This window comes from Pseudophryne corroboree, chromosome 4, assembly GCF_028390025.1.
Source record: "Pseudophryne corroboree isolate aPseCor3 chromosome 4, aPseCor3.hap2, whole genome shotgun sequence".
Taxonomy (NCBI): Eukaryota; Metazoa; Chordata; class Amphibia; order Anura; family Myobatrachidae; genus Pseudophryne; species Pseudophryne corroboree.
Genome location: NC_086447.1, coordinates 223898047 through 223917939, shown reverse-complemented (window position 1 = coordinate 223917939; position 19893 = coordinate 223898047). Strand labels below are relative to the sequence as shown.

General features: G+C 41.6%; 3 long non-coding RNA genes across 3 annotated transcripts; 2 read left to right on the top strand and 1 right to left on the bottom strand.

The window, feature by feature from the left end:
* Positions 1–13056: 13056 nt before the first annotated feature.
* On the bottom strand, positions 13057–13632 carry LOC134911292 (uncharacterized). Its single transcript, XR_010176456.1, has 3 exons — positions 13613–13632; positions 13421–13539; positions 13057–13189 (listed from the first exon to the last, which is right to left on the bottom strand). It is a non-coding gene; the product is annotated as an uncharacterized LOC134911292 (long non-coding RNA).
* Positions 13631–14203, top strand: LOC134911293 (uncharacterized). Its single transcript, XR_010176457.1, has 3 exons — positions 13631–13650; positions 13724–13842; positions 14071–14203. It is a non-coding gene; the product is annotated as an uncharacterized LOC134911293 (long non-coding RNA).
* A 3967-nt stretch (positions 14204–18170) lies between these two features.
* On the top strand, positions 18171–19336 carry LOC134911290 (uncharacterized). The gene is made up of 4 exons (XR_010176455.1): positions 18171–18638; positions 18720–18783; positions 18857–18975; positions 19204–19336. It is a non-coding gene; the product is annotated as an uncharacterized LOC134911290 (long non-coding RNA).
* The last annotated feature ends 557 nt before the right edge of the window (positions 19337–19893 follow it).

The following is a 19893-nucleotide window of genomic DNA, read 5'->3' as shown; positions in this document are numbered from 1 at the left end:
ACAATACTATACTGGTGGTCAGGCACTGGTCACCACTCCTGCAGCAAAAGTGTGCACTGTTAATTAATATAATTGTACTCCTGGCTCCTGCTAACAACCTGCAGTGCTCCCCAGTCTCCCCCACAATTAATTATAAGCTTTTAATTTATACATTGATGACTGTGCAGCACACTGGGCTGAGCTGAGTGCACACAGACTGAGTCACACTGTGTGACTGACTGTGCTGTGTATCGTTTTTTTTTTCAGGCAGAGAACGGATATAGCAGAGAGAAGTGAACGGATATATTATATTAAATAAAAGTTAACTAGCAACTGCACTGGTCACTGACTGTGGTAAACTAACTCTGTCTGCGACTCTGCACAATCTCTCTCTCTCTATCTAATCTATCTCTATTCTAATGGAGAGGACGCCAGACACGTCCTCTCCCTATCAATCTCAATGCACGAGTGAAAATGGCGGCGACGCGCGGCTCCTTATATAGAATCCGAGTCTCGCGATAGAATCCGAGCCTCGCGAGAATCCGACAGCGTCATGATGACGTTCGGACGCGCTCGGGTTAACCGAGCAAGGCGGGAAGATCCGAGTCGCTCGGACCCGTGAAAAAAAACATGAAGTTCGGGCGGGTTCGGATTCCGAGGAACCGAACCCGCTCATCTCTAGTTCCGAGCAGTGTTGGGATTCCGGCGTCAGAATTTCGACTGCTGGGATCCCAACTGCCAGGATCTTGACCTAAACCCATACACACACATACACACACACACACACACACACACACACACGTATTGACGTGCGGTGGGGTGAGGCAGGTGAGGCAGAGCCTTTCCTGTCATACTTACGTTTAAACCAGAGTTTTGACTGAATAAAATATATGAAAAATACTGATAATTTGTTTGAAATATTTTCTTTGTATTATTCTAATAATTTTTATATCCCAAACTCTGGAGTAAAAAGTCTATGGCAGGTGAGGCAGTGCCTCACCTGTGTATCCTTTCCACACATCTCTGATCAAAACTCACCAGATTTCCAGGAGTTTTTAATGCTGCACCTGTGTATAATGCCCAAATATACCCTTTGGCTCATATACTGCATGTAAATCTGGCTCTGGGGTTAGCCAGTGCCTCCTGAGCCATTTAGCTCACCGCACGTCCATACATACAAATATATATATCATACAAATATCATACATATATGCATACACATGGTCCACACTGACGTTTTCAATTCTAACTGCTGGGGTAGCATCCAGTATGTGTGTGTGTGACTATGTATATATATATATATATATATATATATATATATATAACAGGTGGTGTGTTCTGGCACTCACATCCTTATTCCATCATTGGGGTGTCCTTTTAGAGACAGCTTTTAGCATCTCATGTATATAGGTACATTCCTATTCCATAAGATAAAGGCACTCTCCATTCACATAAATTCAAATATTCTTTTATTGTTCAATTCACATGCTTATAGATCAGAAGTAGTCATTGTCATTGGCAATACTACTTCTGATCTATAGGCATGCAAATTCAACAATAAAAGAATATTTGAATTTTTGTGAATGGAGAGTACCTTTATTCTATGGAATAGTAACGTACCTACATGTATGTATTTATGTATGTGTGTATATATATATATTTATTAGTGATGTGCACCGGAAATTTTTCGGGTTTTGTGTTTTGGTTTTGGATTCGGTTCCGCGGCCGTGTTTTGGATTCAGACACGTTTTGACAAAACCTCCCTTAAAAATTTTTGTCAGATTTGGGTGTGTTTTGGATTCGGGTGTTTTTTTTTCAAAAACCCCTCAAAAACAGCTTAAATCATAGAATTTGGGGGTAATTTTGATCCCATAGTATTATTAACCTCAATAACCATAATTTCCATTAATTTCCAGTCTATTCTGAACACCTCACACCTCACAATATTATTTTTAGTCCTAAAATTTGCACCGAGGATGCTGGATGACTAAGCTAAGCGACCCAAGTGGCCGGCACAAACACCTGACCCATCTAGGAGTGGCACTGCAGTGTCAGGCAGGATGGCACTTAAAAAAATAGTCCCCAAACAGCACATGATGCAAAGAAAAAAGAAAAAGAGGTGCACTGTGGTCACTGGATGGCTAAGCTAAGCGACACAAACACCTCAATATCACAGGAATTATTCGTTCTTATCAATGGTATTATTGGTCCAAATCACTGGAAGAAAATGACGAAATCACAGGAATTATTCGTTCTAATCAATGATATTATTGGTCCAAATCACTGGAAGAAAATGACAAAATCACTGGAATTAAATGGCAGTAATGTCGGGAATTATATCAAATGGCAGTACCACTGGACATATACGGAAGCGTCAGACAGGATGGCACTTAAAAAAATAGTTCCCTAACAGCACATGATGCAAAGAAAAGAGAAAAAGAGGTGCACTGTGGTCGCTGGATGGCTAAGCTAAGCGACACAAACACCTCAATATCACAGGAATTATTCACTCTAATCAATGGTATTATTGGTCCAAATCACTGGAAGAAAATGACAAAATCACAGGAATTATTCGTTCTAATCAATGGTATTATTGGTCCAAATCACTGGAAGAAAATGACAAAATCACTGGAATTATTTGGCAAGATCACTGTAATTAATAATTATAAATCACTGATATTAATTGGTAAAATCTCGTTATTGCCTAGTGAAGTGGAATCTAGATGGGATTTTGTACCGGGGACACAATAACTTCCTCAATTGTCTAAATCCCAATGCACTAATGGCGGAAAACGGGCGCACGTCTAACAGCGCACTGATTATACTGAGAACTGATTATATTGATCACTGATGATACTACGGAGAACTGACACTGAGCAGCGAGAACAGCACTGGACTATTGTACTGTAGTATACTTGTCACCACAATGCAGCACTGACACTGAGCACAGATATTAAGCACTGATCAGGATACTAGAAGTGACACGGTGCAGCAAGATAACGCTATGGCCTACGGTACTGTACTACTATATACTGGTGGTCACCACAATGCAGCACTGTACTATTATATACTGGTCACAACAATGCAGCAGATATTGAGCACTGATCAGGATACTAGAACTGAGTCTGACACGGAGCTGCAAGATACAGCAATGGACAACTGTACTGTACTACTATATACTGGTTGTCACCACAATGCAGCACTGTACTACTATATACTGCTCACAACAATGCAGCAGATATTGAGCACTGATCAGGATACTAGAACTGAGTCTAACACGGAGCTGCAAGATACAGCGATGGACAACTGTACTGTACTATATGTATACTGGTGGTCACCACAATGCAGCACTGTACTACTATATACTGGTCCCCACAATGCAGCAAAGATATTGAGCACTGATCAGGAGAATAGAACTGAGTCTGACACGGAGCTGCAAGATACAGTAATGGACAACTGTACTACTATATACTGGTAGTCACCACAATGCAGCACTGTACTACTATATACTGGTCCCCACAATGCAGCAAAGATATTGAGCACTGATCAGGAGAATAGAACTGAGTCTGACATGGAGCTGCAAGAAACAGCAATGGACAACTGTACTGTACTACTATATACTGGTGGTCGCCACAATGCAGCACTGTACTACTATATACTGGTCACAACAATGCAGCAGATATTGGCCCTCATTCCGAGTTGTTCGCTCGGTATTTTTCATCGCATCGCAATGAAAATCCGCTTAGTACGCATGCGCAATGTTCGCACTGCGACTGCGCCAAGTAACTTTGCTATGTAGAAAGTAATTTTACTCACGGCTTTTTCATCGCTCCGGCGATCGTAATGTGATTGACAGGAAATGGGTGTTACTGGGCGGAAACACGGCGTTTCAGGGGCGTGTGGCTGAAAACGCTACCGTTTCCGGAAAAAACGCAGGAGTGGCCGGAGAAACGGTGGGAGTGCCTGGGCGAACGCTGGGTGTGTTTGTGACGTCAAACAGGAACGACAAGCACTGAACTGATCGCACAGGCAGAGTAAGTCTGAAGCTACTCTGAAACTGCTAAGTAGTTAGTAATCGCAATATTGCGAATACATCGGTCGCAATTTTAAGAAGCTAAGATTCACTCCCAGTAGGCGGCGGCTTAGCGTGTGTAACTCTGCTAAATTCGCCTTGCGACCGATCAACTCGGAATGAGGGCCATTGAGCACTGATCAGGATACTAGAACTGAGTCTGACACAGAACTGCAAGATACAGCAATGGACAACTGTGCTGTACTACTATATACTGGTGGTTACCACAATGCAGCACTGTACTACTATATGCTGGTCCCCACAATGCAGCAAAGATATTGAGCACTGATCAGGAGAACAGAACTGAGTCTGACACGGAGCTGCAAGATACAGCAATGGACAACTGTACTGTACTACTATATACTGGTTGTCACCACAATGCAGCACTGTACTACTATATACTGGTCCCCACAATGCAGCAAAGATATCGAGCACTGATCAGGAGAACAGAACCTAAGTCTGATACAGAGCTTGTAATATGGTTTGTCAGTTCCGCACTAGCCGTGTGCTATACAGCCACACCTAAATGTCGACAAATCTGAAAATAACCAATATACACAGTGCTAATAATCAAATCTTTGGATAGCACTTTACTTATTGGTGGTGCTCCCAAACACTTTTGAAGGTTAATTACACATATATAGGGAAAGGAAAGACAAAAGAAAACCTTTTTGGGAGCACTCTTATTTGAAAATTATAATAATAATTAATCAAAATAATATACAATGAGATGATGTGATAATGAATAATCTAAAATTTAGCATTTATTCTGTTCCTTAAAATATCGACCTGTGCGGTCCGAAGTAATTGACATCTCTATCTTAATTTCTATATAAGAGATAAGAGGGTGACGATATAGATTAAAATAGTGAGAGTGAGCAGCATAGAACTGCTCCACCAGTGTTTTTCAATTGAAAGTATAGGTGATCATCTTGATGATATCCACAGTGCCTGGTATTCCTAATTGGTCCCCCTTCAAAGTACTAGCCAGGCCTATCCTATCAGCTTCCGAGGTTGAAGATCGGGCTACTTTCAGGATAGTACGACCTTGAATAGTAAAGATGATAAATGAAGGAAGAAAGAACCCACTTCTGCTGTCTGTACTCTGCCTGCTACGCGTCACTGGAAAAATTGGCCCCAGGCTTTTCCAGATGAGAGAGTGTTGGAAAGGAGAGCCATAACCTGTTTTAAAGTGGAATAAGATTAAATACGGAAATAATTTTCCACTTTAAATATAAGGCAGAAGAAAGAAAGAAACACTTCTGCTTTCTGTTGTGACAGCAAAATGTACGCTGAAGAGGGAGAAGCTAGCCAAATTCTCCAAAATCATTGGCACATACTGCTAATGGATGATGACCTATCCGAACACATAGGTGATAAGATTAATATGAGTTGGCGGCGAGCACCCAACCTCAGAGATCAATTGGTGAAGAGTCACTTCTCACAAACATCTAGATCTCGTATACCGTTACAGGGCAGTTACCCCTGTGGGAACTGCAAGGCCTGCCCTCATATTCATAATCAAACAACCATTGTGGATAGATATAATCAATCCATACAGATTAAAGATTACTTCAATTGTAAGACAGAAAATGAAATCTACTGCATTACATGTCCCTGCGATCTGAAATATGTGGGCATGACCTCGCGTATGCTCAAAGTTAGAGCACTGGAACATGTGGGTAATGTTCGTAACGCCAGATCAGATGCATCCAAATTCAAGACCTTGACTACTGTTGCAAAACATTTTCTTCAGACCCACAACAGCAGAACTCAAGACCTACGAATCTTTGGCCTGGAACATCTCAAAATGGGCCTAAGAGGAGGAGATCTAATGAATAGACTACAGAAAAAAGAATCAGAGTGGATTTTCAAGCTACATTCTCTGATACCAAGAGGTTTGAATGAGAACATAAATTATAGTGTGTTTCTCGAGTAAACTTCTTTTGACTCCTATGGTCCTGAGAGGGATATATAACTAATTTTTCCATCAATACATTGTTAAATACTGACATATGAATAATTTCTGAGTTCCCCCACACATTATCTCCTCTTTCTGTGTACACTTTTTCTTTGCACACAATCCACACATCTTATGTATTCTCACTCAGTAGTTCCATGTAGGTACATGTGTTCTTGCCAGTCACATAATGGGCTGGTTCCTTTTTATTTTTATTTTATTTTATTTTATTTATTTTTTCACTAGTTCTTTATTTTTATTTTATATCTTTTCATTTAATCATATATTATACATCTATATTCATTCTTATTATTTTATTTTATTTCATTGCATTCCATTTACTTTCTCCTCTCTTCTTTTGTACATTCACCTAGGTACATTCACACTCTCACATATAGTTCCAGTCTTCACATTAATAACCTAACATTATCACACTTTAGGTATTATTATCATCATTTCCAATTATGTAATTTTTTATTTACATCTTTTCACGTTATATATTTTTTCACGTCACCATATATATATATTTTTCACGTTATTTATTACCATCTCTATTTAGAATGATGTTTATTTATAGGTAATTTACGAATAAATTCCAAAGCTTTTGTCATATTCATCTCTCTTTGGAATGATGTTCACTTATTAAGTGCGCCCCAATAATTAATTAATAATTATATATAAAAATGTACAGATTAAAAAAGTAAACATTTAAAATATGAAATTGATTTATTTACAACAGCTGATTCTATATGTGTGGAGATTCAGATCTATGCACATATATATATATAAGCCTTTTTCTTTTAGTACCTTTATAGAGCTATTCACTTTGACACTTACTTTGTGTATATATATCCATGCATGCTTATTGTACAAAATCCCTTTCTATATACATCTGTGTATATATATGGTTTTGCTGCTCTACCAGAGTCAGCTTTATCTAATGAGGAAACACCTTTCTTTCCTGGCCTTTTGGTTTAATTATATCATGAATTAAGTTGGATTTACCTGTCAATTTAACTGTTATACTAATTTACCAATTAACTAGGGTGGATTAATTTTAGATTTATGTACCAAGTTTATAGCTAAAATCTAGTGCTATGTTATTCATTATTTTGGAATCATTAGGATTGTATACTATATATGAACTGAAAAGACTTCATCCGATTAAGTGGTTTGATTCCAATCACCATTTGATTATTTACATATCCCTTTATAAATTCATGGCTGGGCTTGTGGGATTGAGGCTCCCGTGAACAAGCCCAGCGGTGAAACGTACGTCGGGACTGACGTCATCAAGGGACGTCGTGCGGCCATGCCCCTCCTCTTCGGTTCGGGCGGCCGCTGCACCTCGGTGCATGTGAGAGGTGTGTGAGGCTAAGCGGAAGCAGGCCGCGCCGAAGCAGCGGAGGAGACTGACAAACGCCGGCATCCAAATTGGTTTGGAGCGGCGATCGGTAATGTGATGTCTGTCACCATCTAGTGCTCATATACGGCTGTATTTGTCTCTGCTCCCCCTCCCTCCTCCCATACTTCACGCTAAGGATTACCATCAGGGATTTATGCTTATTTATACATATCCCTTTATTCCATACTATCCTGAAAGTAGCCCGATCTTCAACCTCGGAAGCTGATAGGATAGACCTGGCTAGTACTTTGAAGGGGGACCACTTAGGAATACCAGGCACTGTGGATATCATCAAGATGATCACCTATACTTTCAATTGAAAAACACTGGTGGAGCAGTTCTATGCTGCTCAATCTCACTATTTTAATCTATATCTTCACCCTCTTATCTCTTATATAGAAATTAAGATAGAGATGTCAATTACTTCGGACCGCACAGGTCGATATTTTAAGGAACAGAATAAATGCTAAGTTTTAGATTATTCATTATTACATCATCTCATTGTATATTATTTTGATTCATTATTATTATAATTTTCAAATAAGAGTGCTCCCAAAAAGGTTTTCTTTTGTCTGATACAGAGCTGCAAGATACAGCAATGGACAACTGTTCTGTACTACTATATACTGGTGGTCACCACACTGCAGCACTGTACTACTATATACTGGACCCCACAATGCAGCAAAGATATTGAGCACTGATCCAGAGAATAGAACTGAGTCTGACACGGAGCTGCAAGATACAGCAATGGACAACTGTACTGTACTACTATATACTGGTGGTCACCACAATGCAGCACTGTACTACTATATACTGGTCCCCACAATGCAGCACACTGAGCACAGATATTGAGCTTTTCAGGCAGAGAACATAGCCACATCCTCTCCGCTCAATCAACAATGTACGAGCGAAAATGGTGGCGACGCGCGGTTCTTTATATGTAATACGAATCTCGTGAGAATCTGACAGTGGGATGATGACGTTTTCCCCCGTTCGGGTTTTGCGTCTTAGGCGGGAAGAACCGAGGCTGCCTCGGACCCGTATAAACCACGTGAAGTTCGGGGGGTTTTGGAACTCGACGAACCGAACCCGCTCATCTCTAATATATATATATATATATATATATACCACAACAACCACCTAGGTGGAAGGTGCACTCGCGCCCAGAAATTAGTCTCTGAAGTCACTTGTAAATTCAGTATATTTTTATTCGGGTTCACTGTTGATGCCGTATTTCATCGACGTTTCGGCCTCAGCTGAGCACTATTTAAGGATCAACCACAGGAAGTGCCAATTAAGGAGATTAGTATAAACCCAGTCTCTCATTAACTGATCACCTCTCAGATAACTAACTCAGACCAACTGGGAAAAAAGTAACAGGGTTCACAGGACAGGCAGTGGCTATCGCTAACGCACGGCTACTTAAATGAGTGTATTTTAACGATTTGGAAGGGCAACTGCCGGAGACGCGTCTTTTGCGTTCCACCGACCGGAACACCATGCGTTCCATTCCGCGGAAGTGGCGCTGGCCGGAAGTCTCTGCGTTCCACTCGCGGAAAGAACCGTAATTAGGCTTATCCACTGGCTAATGTTTAAAGGAGGTGTACAACCTAGAGGGGGGTGTTCTCAGAGAATGAACACTCCCCCAGGTGGAATCATCAATGTACAGGTTCACTCATAGCTCACAGGGACTCGGAGGTATACCGGAGGTCTCCTCACGTATAATCCTGGATTAACCTATGTGTAGCCTGTCAATCACCACAGAAGAAAAAGAGTGCAAATGTAAATAATGATCCATAATATGAAATGTCAAAAATGTCAAAAATGACATAAGAGGGCACCAGATCAAATGACCACAACTCACCCTACGCATACAAACTAACATATATCTGATCAACAAAGGCAAATTGAATACTGATGTGAGTGTAATATCTTTATAGTAATACATTGGTATAATGTAGTAAAAGATTTTAAATAATAAAAGGGAATAGTGGGTGGTGTGGTCATTGAAATTGGTGGACCCTCGTGACTAGTATAGGACCTGGGAAGGCTCCGGGAAACAACAGAAAAATATATATAAAAAACATAAGCAAGGACGTATAAATAACTGTCCTTACTTTCTTAATCTATATACATAAAAAGAACATACAAAAATGAAAAAAATAAAACATAGAACATAGAACATATAAAACACAAATCGAAACCCAGCCTGTATGTGCTGATTGTATCACAGTGCCCTATGTCCCTGAAACATACAAAGTGTGTTCCAAGGTATCCAATCAACTATGGCAAAATAAAATTCTAAAGAAAAATATTAAGGGGGTTGGCCTCATTGAGGCCCTTTGGTGACACTGTATTGAGTTTGTGTATCCAAAAGCTTTCCTTCTGTTTAAGTAACAAGGTGCGATCGCCTCCACTAACAGGTGGCGGCACCCAGTCAATCAGCTGACACTTCAGGGCAGATACTTGATGTCTAACTGACAAAAAGTGCCGTGCTACCGGTTTGTCAGAAAAGCCCACATTGAGGGCCGTGTGTATGGATGACCGATGGTTTGCCATCCTGTCGCGAAAGGGACGCGCGGTTAGTCCGACATAACATAACCCACATGGGCACTTTAGAAGGTAGACGACATGATCCAGTCGACAGTGGAGATGATATCTGATAAAGATTTTTTTCCCTGTGTGTGGGTGATACAAAAAAGGACCAGTGATCATAGATCTGCACGTTGTGCACCCCCCGCAGGAAAAACTGCCAGGTTTGGCTTGCATAAGCTGGATTTGAGATGTGTTCTGTTCAGGGAAAATCGTGGGTCTCATTAGTAATTGCTTTAGGTTGGCCCCTCGTTTGTATGCAACCATAGGAGCAGGTGTTTTAAGAAAAGGCAAACTGTTGTCGGTGGCTATTATTGGCCAATGTTTCCGTAGGGCCTTTCTGGTTGCACTTGTGGAACCATCATACTGAGTGGAACAAATCATCCGATTGTTACGAATGGGGTTTTTAACCTGTTGTCCATGAAAAATGCTGTTCGCTTTATTGAGACAGCGAGTAAGTACACTGCTAGTGTACCCTCGCTCCAGAAAGCGAGAAGTGATCTCGTTACATTGTTGATCTTTGAGTGCTGCGTTGGAATTGATCCTCATGGCTCTGAGGTACTGGGATATGGGCAATCCTTCTTTGAGGGCTGGGGGATGATGGCTGCTAGCATGCAAGGTCAGATTGCGGTCAGTGGGTTTACGGTACAACGAGGTGTCCAGTCGGTCACCATTTCTGGTGATACTGACATCCAGGAAAGTGATGTTAGTGGCCGATACTGTGTATGTGAACTTGATAGGATTATCCAAAGCATTCAATTGGTTCACCATGTCAAGAAACTCAGACTCGGTGCCCTCCCACAGCAAGAAGACGTCATCAATGTACCGTTTAAAGAAGGCAATCTTGTGCCCATACCTAGGTAACAGGTACGTATGTTCATAGTGCGCCATGAACAGATTAGCGTAGGCGGGGGCCAAATTCGACCCCATCGCGGTTCCGGCGATTTGAAGAAAATAATCATTTTTATACATAAAGTGGTTGCACGTAAGAACCAATGAGGTCAGTTCCAACACAAACTCAGTGGGGTAATCTTTGCAGGGGCTGTTGGAAAGAAATTGACGTATAACATCCAAACCTAAGTGGTGTGGTATAACGGTATAAAGGGACCCCACATCCATAGTGGCCAGAAGAGTGCCTTCACTAAGATGGGTAAATGTCCGTAGATGTGTGAGGAAATCCCCAGTGTCCTTTAAATAGCTATCAGTTTTTAATACCAAAGGCTGTAGGATACTGTCAATAAAGACAGCAATTGGCTGTAACAGAGAGCCTTCCGCGGCAATAATGGGTCTGCCGGGAGGGTGAACTAATGTCTTATGAATTTTGGGCAGAGTGTATAGGATGGGACACCTGGGTGAACTGATGGTCAAATATTTTAATGTGTCTTCACTTATGTAGCCCTGCTCAAAACCTAACTTCAGAAATTGATCGATTTTAGATTTAATTTTAGGAACCGGATTGGTGGTTAATTTCTGATAGGTCATGTCATCTGCTAATTGTCGGTTGATCTCCATGTCATAGTCAGTCCAATCTTGGACGACTATTGCTCCTCCCTTATCCGCCGGGCGGATGACTATATGGGGAGAATCCTTTAAAGTTTTTAATGCTTTCCTCTCGGCTATGGACAGGTTATCAAACATCCTTTTGGGGGGTGAGCTCTCAGAGTCTCTTTGGACTAACCGTAAATAAGTTTTGATGCTGGGATTGGAGGATGGAGGATCGAATGTCGATTTGGGTCTGAATTGAGGTATCTCTTTGTTAGTGGATTTGTTAGCAAAGAACTCCCGCAGACGGAGGGAGCGGCCAAATTTATACTGATCTATAGTTTGTTGGAATGAATTAATTCTGCATGTGGGGACGAAAGATAAACCTCGGGCAAGAAGTTTAGTTTCCGCTGGACTCAGTTCTACGCTAGATAGATTAAAGACATTGTCACCTACTGTCTCCTCCTCCCTCTTCTCTTGGTACCCCCCTCTCCTCGGGTGCGGTCTGTGCCGCTTCTGAGAACCCTGGAACGGGTAGAGGAGGCCTCTCCTCCTCGATCTAAAAAACGAGTGGAGTCGTTGTTCCCTTCGTAATAATCGGTGTCTGAGGTAGAGGCGGAGGAAACAAATTCATGGGCAAAAGGTTGGGCCCTTCGCCTAGTGTATTGTCTATTCTGACGTTCACTAGTATTGTTTCCAAGTAACCAGCGGTATACAGTATGCGTTTGGTAGTCGTTAGTTACAGTGGACAATTTTTTTCGTTTAAAAGAAATTAGATCACGTTTATAAGTGTCCACCTGTGTCTGTAGACGTTCGATCCAATTTTGGGTTTTGTCGTTCTGCAGCACGGTGGTGTGAGATTTGATGGTAATATCCACTTCAGTAGATAATTTCTTTAACTCAATGCCAACTTCCTCCACTACCAGGGTCATGAGGTCAAGCGAACATTTGTTCAATACTCCACACCACCGGCTGCAGAAGACAGGGTTGTTTCTACCCAATGTTGGAACGTTAGAAATACGGAAACCCCGGGGGATTTGTTTTCTCCTGAGGTATTCCGACAAAAATTGACCATGTAAAGTCAAATCAACCTCTTTTTGTCTGTGTTTAAGCACTTTGTAAAACAAATCCACAGGGGTTTCGGCTGGTAAGGCCTCAAACTCTAATTTATCGAATAGTAATTTTTCAGTGTCCTCATCCGTAAATGAAACTATACCAGTTTCAGCTTTGGCCAGTAGGCCATCATCCAACAAATATACCCCGCTCTGAGTCATAACACTCTTTAGACTGGAAAACTCAAACAGGTATAGCAATTAGATTAATAACATACTAAACATGACAAACAAAACATGTAAGGTTCCCGGAAATAAAGGTGGTGATCGGTGAGGAAGTCCAATCCGGTATGTTGGATGGGTGTCAGGAAGTAGGAACTGCATATAGTAGTTCGAACAAATGTAGTCTTGGAAGATCCTGCACTCTCATCAAAAGTAATAACGACGGCGGGTGCTCCTAATGACCAGAGAGGCCACCAATATACCACAACAACCACCTAGGTGGAAGGTGCACTCGCGCCCAGAAATTAGTCTCTGAAGTCACTTGTAAATTCAGTATATTTTTATTCGGGTTCACTGTTGATGCCGTATTTCATCGACGTTTCGGTCCTTATGCGGACCTTTATCAAGATTGGCACTTAAATCACCTATACAATCAGAAACAGTTACAATTAATATGTATAAGAACCCAGATTTATTCAACACCAACACCACCAGTGCCTCCCAGGCCCTGAAGACTGTCACAAAAACCAGAAAACGTATTAAAAAGCTGTTTTTTTATATATGTAAAAAAGAGATACTTGGAAATAATCCACGTGTGATGAAAGAGACACCTCCTCCACCATTAGGACTATCTGTTTAGATAGGCAAATGATTACCTGGACGGCAAGCCAGATCACTCAGATGTGTGGAATGGCCTTCAAAGTTGGCAACATGCCTGATCACATAATGAAGTTAAAAAGCCTATAACGTAGGGGAAGCTGCAAGGCGTAGTCACCTATTAGATAAATAACAGAGTAACTACACCATAAGAAAATACACTAACAACGTCATTTTGGAAAAGATCATACCTAGTTACATGTAGAAATATATTTCTACATGTAACTAGGTATGATCTTTTCCAAAATGACGTTGTTAGTGTATTTTCTTATGGTGTAGTTACTCTGTTATTTATCTAATAGGTGACTACGCCTTGCAGCTTCCCCTACGTTATAGGCTTTTTAACTTCATTATGTGATCAGGCATGTTGCCAACTTTGAAGGCCATTCCACACATCTGAGTGATCTGGCTTGCCGTCCAGGTAATCATTTGCCTATCTAAACAGATAGTCCTAATGGTGGAGGTGTCTCTTTCATCACACGTGGATTATTTCCAAGTATCTCTTTTTTACATATATAAAAAAACAGCTTTTTAATACGTTTTCTGGTTTTTGTGACAGTCTTCAGGGCCTGGGAGGCACTGGTGGTGTTGGTGTTGAATAAATCTGGGTTCTTATACATATTAATTGTAACTGTTTCTGATTGTATAGGTGATTTAAGTGCCAATCTTGATAAAGGTCCGCATAAGGACCGAAACGTCGATGAAATACGGCATCAACAGTGAACCCGAATAAAAATATACTGAATTTACAAGTGACTTCAGAGACTAATTTCTGGGCGCGAGTGCACCTTCCACCTAGGTGGTTGTTGTGGTATATTGGTGGCCTCTCTGGTCATTAGGAGCACCCGCCGTCGTTATTACTTTTGATGAGAGTGCAGGATCTTCCAAGACTACATTTGTTCGAACTACTATATGCAGTTCCTACTTCCTGACACCCATCCAACATACCGGATTGGACTTCCTCACCGATCACCACCTTTATTTCCGGGAACCTTACATGTTTTGTTTGTCATGTTTAGTATGTTATTAATCTAATTGCTATACCTGTTTGAGTTTTCCAGTCTAAAGAGTGTTATGACTCAGAGCGGGGTATATTTGTTGGATGATGGCCTACTGGCCAAAGCTGAAACTGGTATAGTTTCATTTACGGATGAGGACACTGAAAAATTACTATTCGATAAATTAGAGTTTGAGGCCTTACCAGCCGAAACCCCTGTGGATTTGTTTTACAAAGTGCTTAAACACAGACAAAAAGAGGTTGATTTGACTTTACATGGTCAATTTTTGTCGGAATACCTCAGGAGAAAACAAATCCCCCGGGGTTTCCGTATTTCTAACGTTCCAACATTGGGTAGAAACAACCCTGTCTTCTGCAGCCGGTGGTGTGGAGTATTGAACAAATGTTCGCTTGACCTCATGACCCTGGTAGTGGAGGAAGTTGGCATTGAGTTAAAGAAATTATCTACTGAAGTGGATATTACCATCAAATCTCACACCACCGTGCTGCAGAACGACAAAACCCAAAATTGGATCGAACGTCTACAGACACAGGTGGACACTTATAAACGTGATCTAATTTCTTTTAAACGAAAAAAATTGTCCACTGTAACTAACGACTACCAAATGCATACTGTATACCGCTGGTTACTTGGAAACAATACTAGTGAACGTCAGAATAGACAATACACTAGGCGAAGGGCCCAACCTTTTGCCCATGAATTTGTTTCCTCCGCCTCTACCTCAGACACCGATTATTACGAAGGGAACAACGACTCCACTCGTTTTTTAGATCGAGGAGGAGAGGCCTCCTCTACCCGTTCCAGGGTTCTCAGAAGCGGCACAGACCGCACCCGAGGAGAGGGGGGTACCAAGAGAAGAGGGAGGAGGAGACAGTAGGTGACAATGTCTTTAATCTATCTAGCGTAGAACTGAGTCCAGCGGAAACTAAACTTCTTGCCCGAGGTTTATCTTTCGTCCCCACATGCAGAATTAATTCATTCCAACAAACTATAGATCAGTATAAATTTGGCCGCTCCCTCCGTCTGCGGGAGTTCTTTGCTAACAAATCCACTAACAAAGAGATACCTCAATTCAGACCCAAATCGACATTCGATCCTCCATCCTCCAATCCCAGCATCAAAACTTATTTACGGTTAGTCCAAAGAGACTCTGAGAGCTCACCCCCCAAAAGGATGTTTGATAACCTGTCCATAGCCGAGAGGAAAGCATTAAAAACTTTAAAGGATTCTCCCCATATAGTCATCCGCCCGGCGGATAAGGGAGGAGCAATAGTCGTCCAAGATTGGACTGACTATGACATGGAGATCAACCGACAATTAGCAGATGACATGACCTATCAGAAATTAACCACCAATCCGGTTCCTAAAATTAAATCTAAAATCGATCAATTTCTGAAGTTAGGTTTTGAGCAGGGCTACATAAGTGAAGACACATTAAAATATTTGACCATCAGTTCACCCAGGTGTCCCATCCTATACACTCTGCCCAAAATTCATAAGACATTAGTTCACCCTCCCGGCAGACCCATTATTGCCGCGGAAGGCTCTCTGTTACAGCCAATTGCTGTCTTTATTGACAGTATCCTACAGCCTTTGGTATTAAAAACTGATAGCTATTTAAAGGACACTGGGGATTTCCTCACACATCTACGGACATTTACCCATCTTAGTGAAGGCACTCTTCTGGCCACTATGGATGTGGGGTCCCTTTATACCGTTATACCACACCACTTAGGTTTGGATGTTATACGTCAATTTCTTTCCAACAGCCCCTGCAAAGATTACCCCACTGAGTTTGTGTTGGAACTGACCTCATTGGTTCTTACGTGCAACCACTTTATGTATAAAAATGATTATTTTCTTCAAATCGCCGGAACCGCGATGGGGTCGAATTTGGCCCCCGCCTACGCTAATCTGTTCATGGCGCACTATGAACATACGTACCTGTTACCTAGGTATGGGCACAAGATTGCCTTCTTTAAACGGTACATTGATGACGTCTTCTTGCTGTGGGAGGGCACCGAGTCTGAGTTTCTTGACATGGTGAACCAATTGAATGCTTTGGATAATCCTATCAAGTTCACATACACAGTATCGGCCACTAACATCACTTTCCTGGATGTCAGTATCACCAGAAATGGTGACCGACTGGACACCTCGTTGTACCGTAAACCCACTGACCGCAATCTGACCTTGCATGCTAGCAGCCATCATCCCCCAGCCCTCAAAGAAGGATTGCCCATATCCCAGTACCTCAGAGCCATGAGGATCAATTCCAACGCAGCACTCAAAGATCAACAATGTAACGAGATCACTTCTCGCTTTCTGGAGCGAGGGTACACTAGCAGTGTACTTACTCGCTGTCTCAATAAAGCGAACAGCATTTTTCATGGACAACAGGTTAAAAACCCCATTCGTAACAATCGGATGATTTGTTCCACTCAGTATGATGGTTCCACAAGTGCAACCAGAAAGGCCCTACGGAAACATTGGCCAATAATAGCCACCGACAACAGTTTGCCTTTTCTTAAAACACCTGCTCCTATGGTTGCATACAAACGAGGGGCCAACCTAAAGCAATTACTAATGAGACCCACGATTTTCCCTGAACAGAACACATCTCAAATCCAGCTTATGCAAGCCAAACCTGGCAGTTTTTCCTGCGGGGGGTGCACAACGTGCAGATCTATGATCACTGGTCCTTTTTTGTATCACCCACACACAGGGAAAAAAAAATCTTTATCAGATATCATCTCCACTGTCGACTGGATCATGTCGTCTACCTTCTAAAGTGCCCATGTGGGTTATGTTATGTCGGACTAACCGCGCGTCCCTTTCGCGACAGGATGGCAAACCATCGGTCATCCATACACACGGCCCTCAATGTGGGCTTTTCTGACAAACCGGTAGCACGGCACTTTTTGTCAGTTAGACATCAAGTATCTGCCCTGAAGTGTCAGCTGATTGACTGGGTGCCGCCACCTGTTAGTGGAGGCGATCGCACCTTGTTACTTAAACAGAAGGAAAGCTTTTGGATACACAAACTCAATACAGTGTCACCAAAGGGCCTCAATGAGGCCAACCCCCTTAATATTTTTCTTTAGAATTTTATTTTGCCATAGTTGATTGGATACCTTGGAACACACTTTGTATGTTTCAGGGACATAGGGCACTGTGATACAATCAGCACATACAGGCTGGGTTTCGATTTGTGTTTTATATGTTCTATGTTCTATGTTTTATTTTTTTCATTTTTGTATGTTCTTTTTATGTATATAGATTAAGAAAGTAAGGACAGTTATTTATACGTCCTTGCTTATGTTTTTTATATATATTTTTCTGTTGTTTCCCGGAGCCTTCCCAGGTCCTATACTAGTCACGAGGGTCCACCAATTTCAATGACCACACCACCCACTATTCCCTTTTATTATTTAAAATCTTTTACTACATTATACCAATGTATTACTATAAAGATATTACACTCACATCAGTATTCAATTTGCCTTTGTTGATCAGATATATGTTAGTTTGTATGCGTAGGGTGAGTTGTGGTCATTTGATCTGGTGCCCTCTTATGTCATTTTTGACATTTTTGACATTTCATATTATGGATCATTATTTACATTTGCACTCTTTTTCTTCTGTGGTGATTGACAGGCTACACATAGGTTAATCCAGGATTATACGTGAGGAGACCTCCGGTATACCTCCGAGTCCCTGTGAGCTATGAGTGAACCTGTACATTGATGATTCCACCTGGGGGAGTGTTCATTCTCTGAGAACACCCCCCTCTAGGTTGTACACCTCCTTTAAACATTAGCCAGTGGATAAGCCTAATTACGGTTCTTTCCGCGAGTGGAACGCAGAGACTTCCGGCCAGCGCCACTTCCGCGGAATGGAACGCATGGTGTTCCGGTCGGTGGAACGCAAAAGACGCGTCTCCGGCAGTTGCCCTTCCAAATCGTTAAAATACACTCATTTAAGTAGCCGTGCGTTAGCGATAGCCACTGCCTGTCCTGTGAACCCTGTTACTTTTTTCCCAGTTGGTCTGAGTTAGTTATCTGAGAGGTGATCAGTTAATGAGAGACTGGGTTTATACTAATCTCCTTAATTGGCACTTCCTGTGGTTGATCCTTAAATAGTGCTCAGCTGAGGCTGAACTTTATGCAGCTTCCATTTGGCTCTGGACACTTGAGCAGTGAGTATGGTTCTCCTGCAGCTCCCTTCTGACACATGATTACGGTTGGTGATTATTTTTTCCTGTTGTGCCTCCTTACAGACTGAGTGTCTGACACATGTACAGAGCCCACAAGCTGCCATGAGCTATTTCTACATGTAACTAGGTATGATCTTTTCCAAAATGACGTTGTTAGTGTATTTTCTTATGGTGTAGTTACTCTGTTATTTATCTAATAGGTGACTACGCCTTGCAGCTTCCCCTACGTTATAGGCTTTTTAACTTCATTATGTGATCAGGCATGTTGCCAACTTTGAAGGCCATTCCACACATCTGAGTGATCTGGCTTGCCGTCCAGGTAATCATTTGCCTATCTAAACAGATAGTCCTAATGGTGGAGGTGTCTCTTTCATCACACGTGGATTATTTCCAAGTATCTCTTTTTTACATATATAAAAAAACAGCTTTTTAATACGTTTTCTGGTTTTTGTGACAGTCTTCAGGGCCTGGGAGGCACTGGTGGTGTTGGTGTTGAATAAATCTGGGTTCTTATACATATTTATTGTAACTGTTTCTGATTGTATAGGTGATTTAAGTGCCAATCTTGATAAAGGTCCGCATAAGGACCGAAACGTCGATGAAATACGGCATCAACAGTGAACCCGAATAAAAATATACTGAATTTACAAGTGACTTCAGAGACTAATTTCTGGGCGCGAGTGCACCTTCCACCTAGGTGGTTGTTGTGGTATATTGGTGGCCTCTCTGGTCATTAGGAGCACCCGCCGTCGTTATTACTTTTGATGAGAGTGCAGGATCTTCCAAGACTATATATATATATATATATACTAAAAATATTAGGCACTTCCGGTTGCGTTCCACGAGATTGCTGGAACGCACGCCGGGATCGAGGTAACATGGACGGCACAAGGGTATATAAGGAGTAGCCGGTGACAGGTATGTACTTCCGTTGCGAATAGCTCTGCTTATTTGTTGTTTGTTATGGGCATAGAAATGTTGAAATGCTTGACAAAGGTCCTGTCGGACCGAAACGTTGCTGACCTGCCTGCCATGCATCTATGTATGCTTTGCAATTTCTTCCTGTGAGTATTGGATTAAATATACCTTAAGCATATTGAATATTGGAGAGTGCCTACTCTTGGACTATATATATATATATATATATATATAGTATGTATATATATATATACACACACACACACACACACACACACACACACACACACACACACACTATATATATATAATTCCAAAA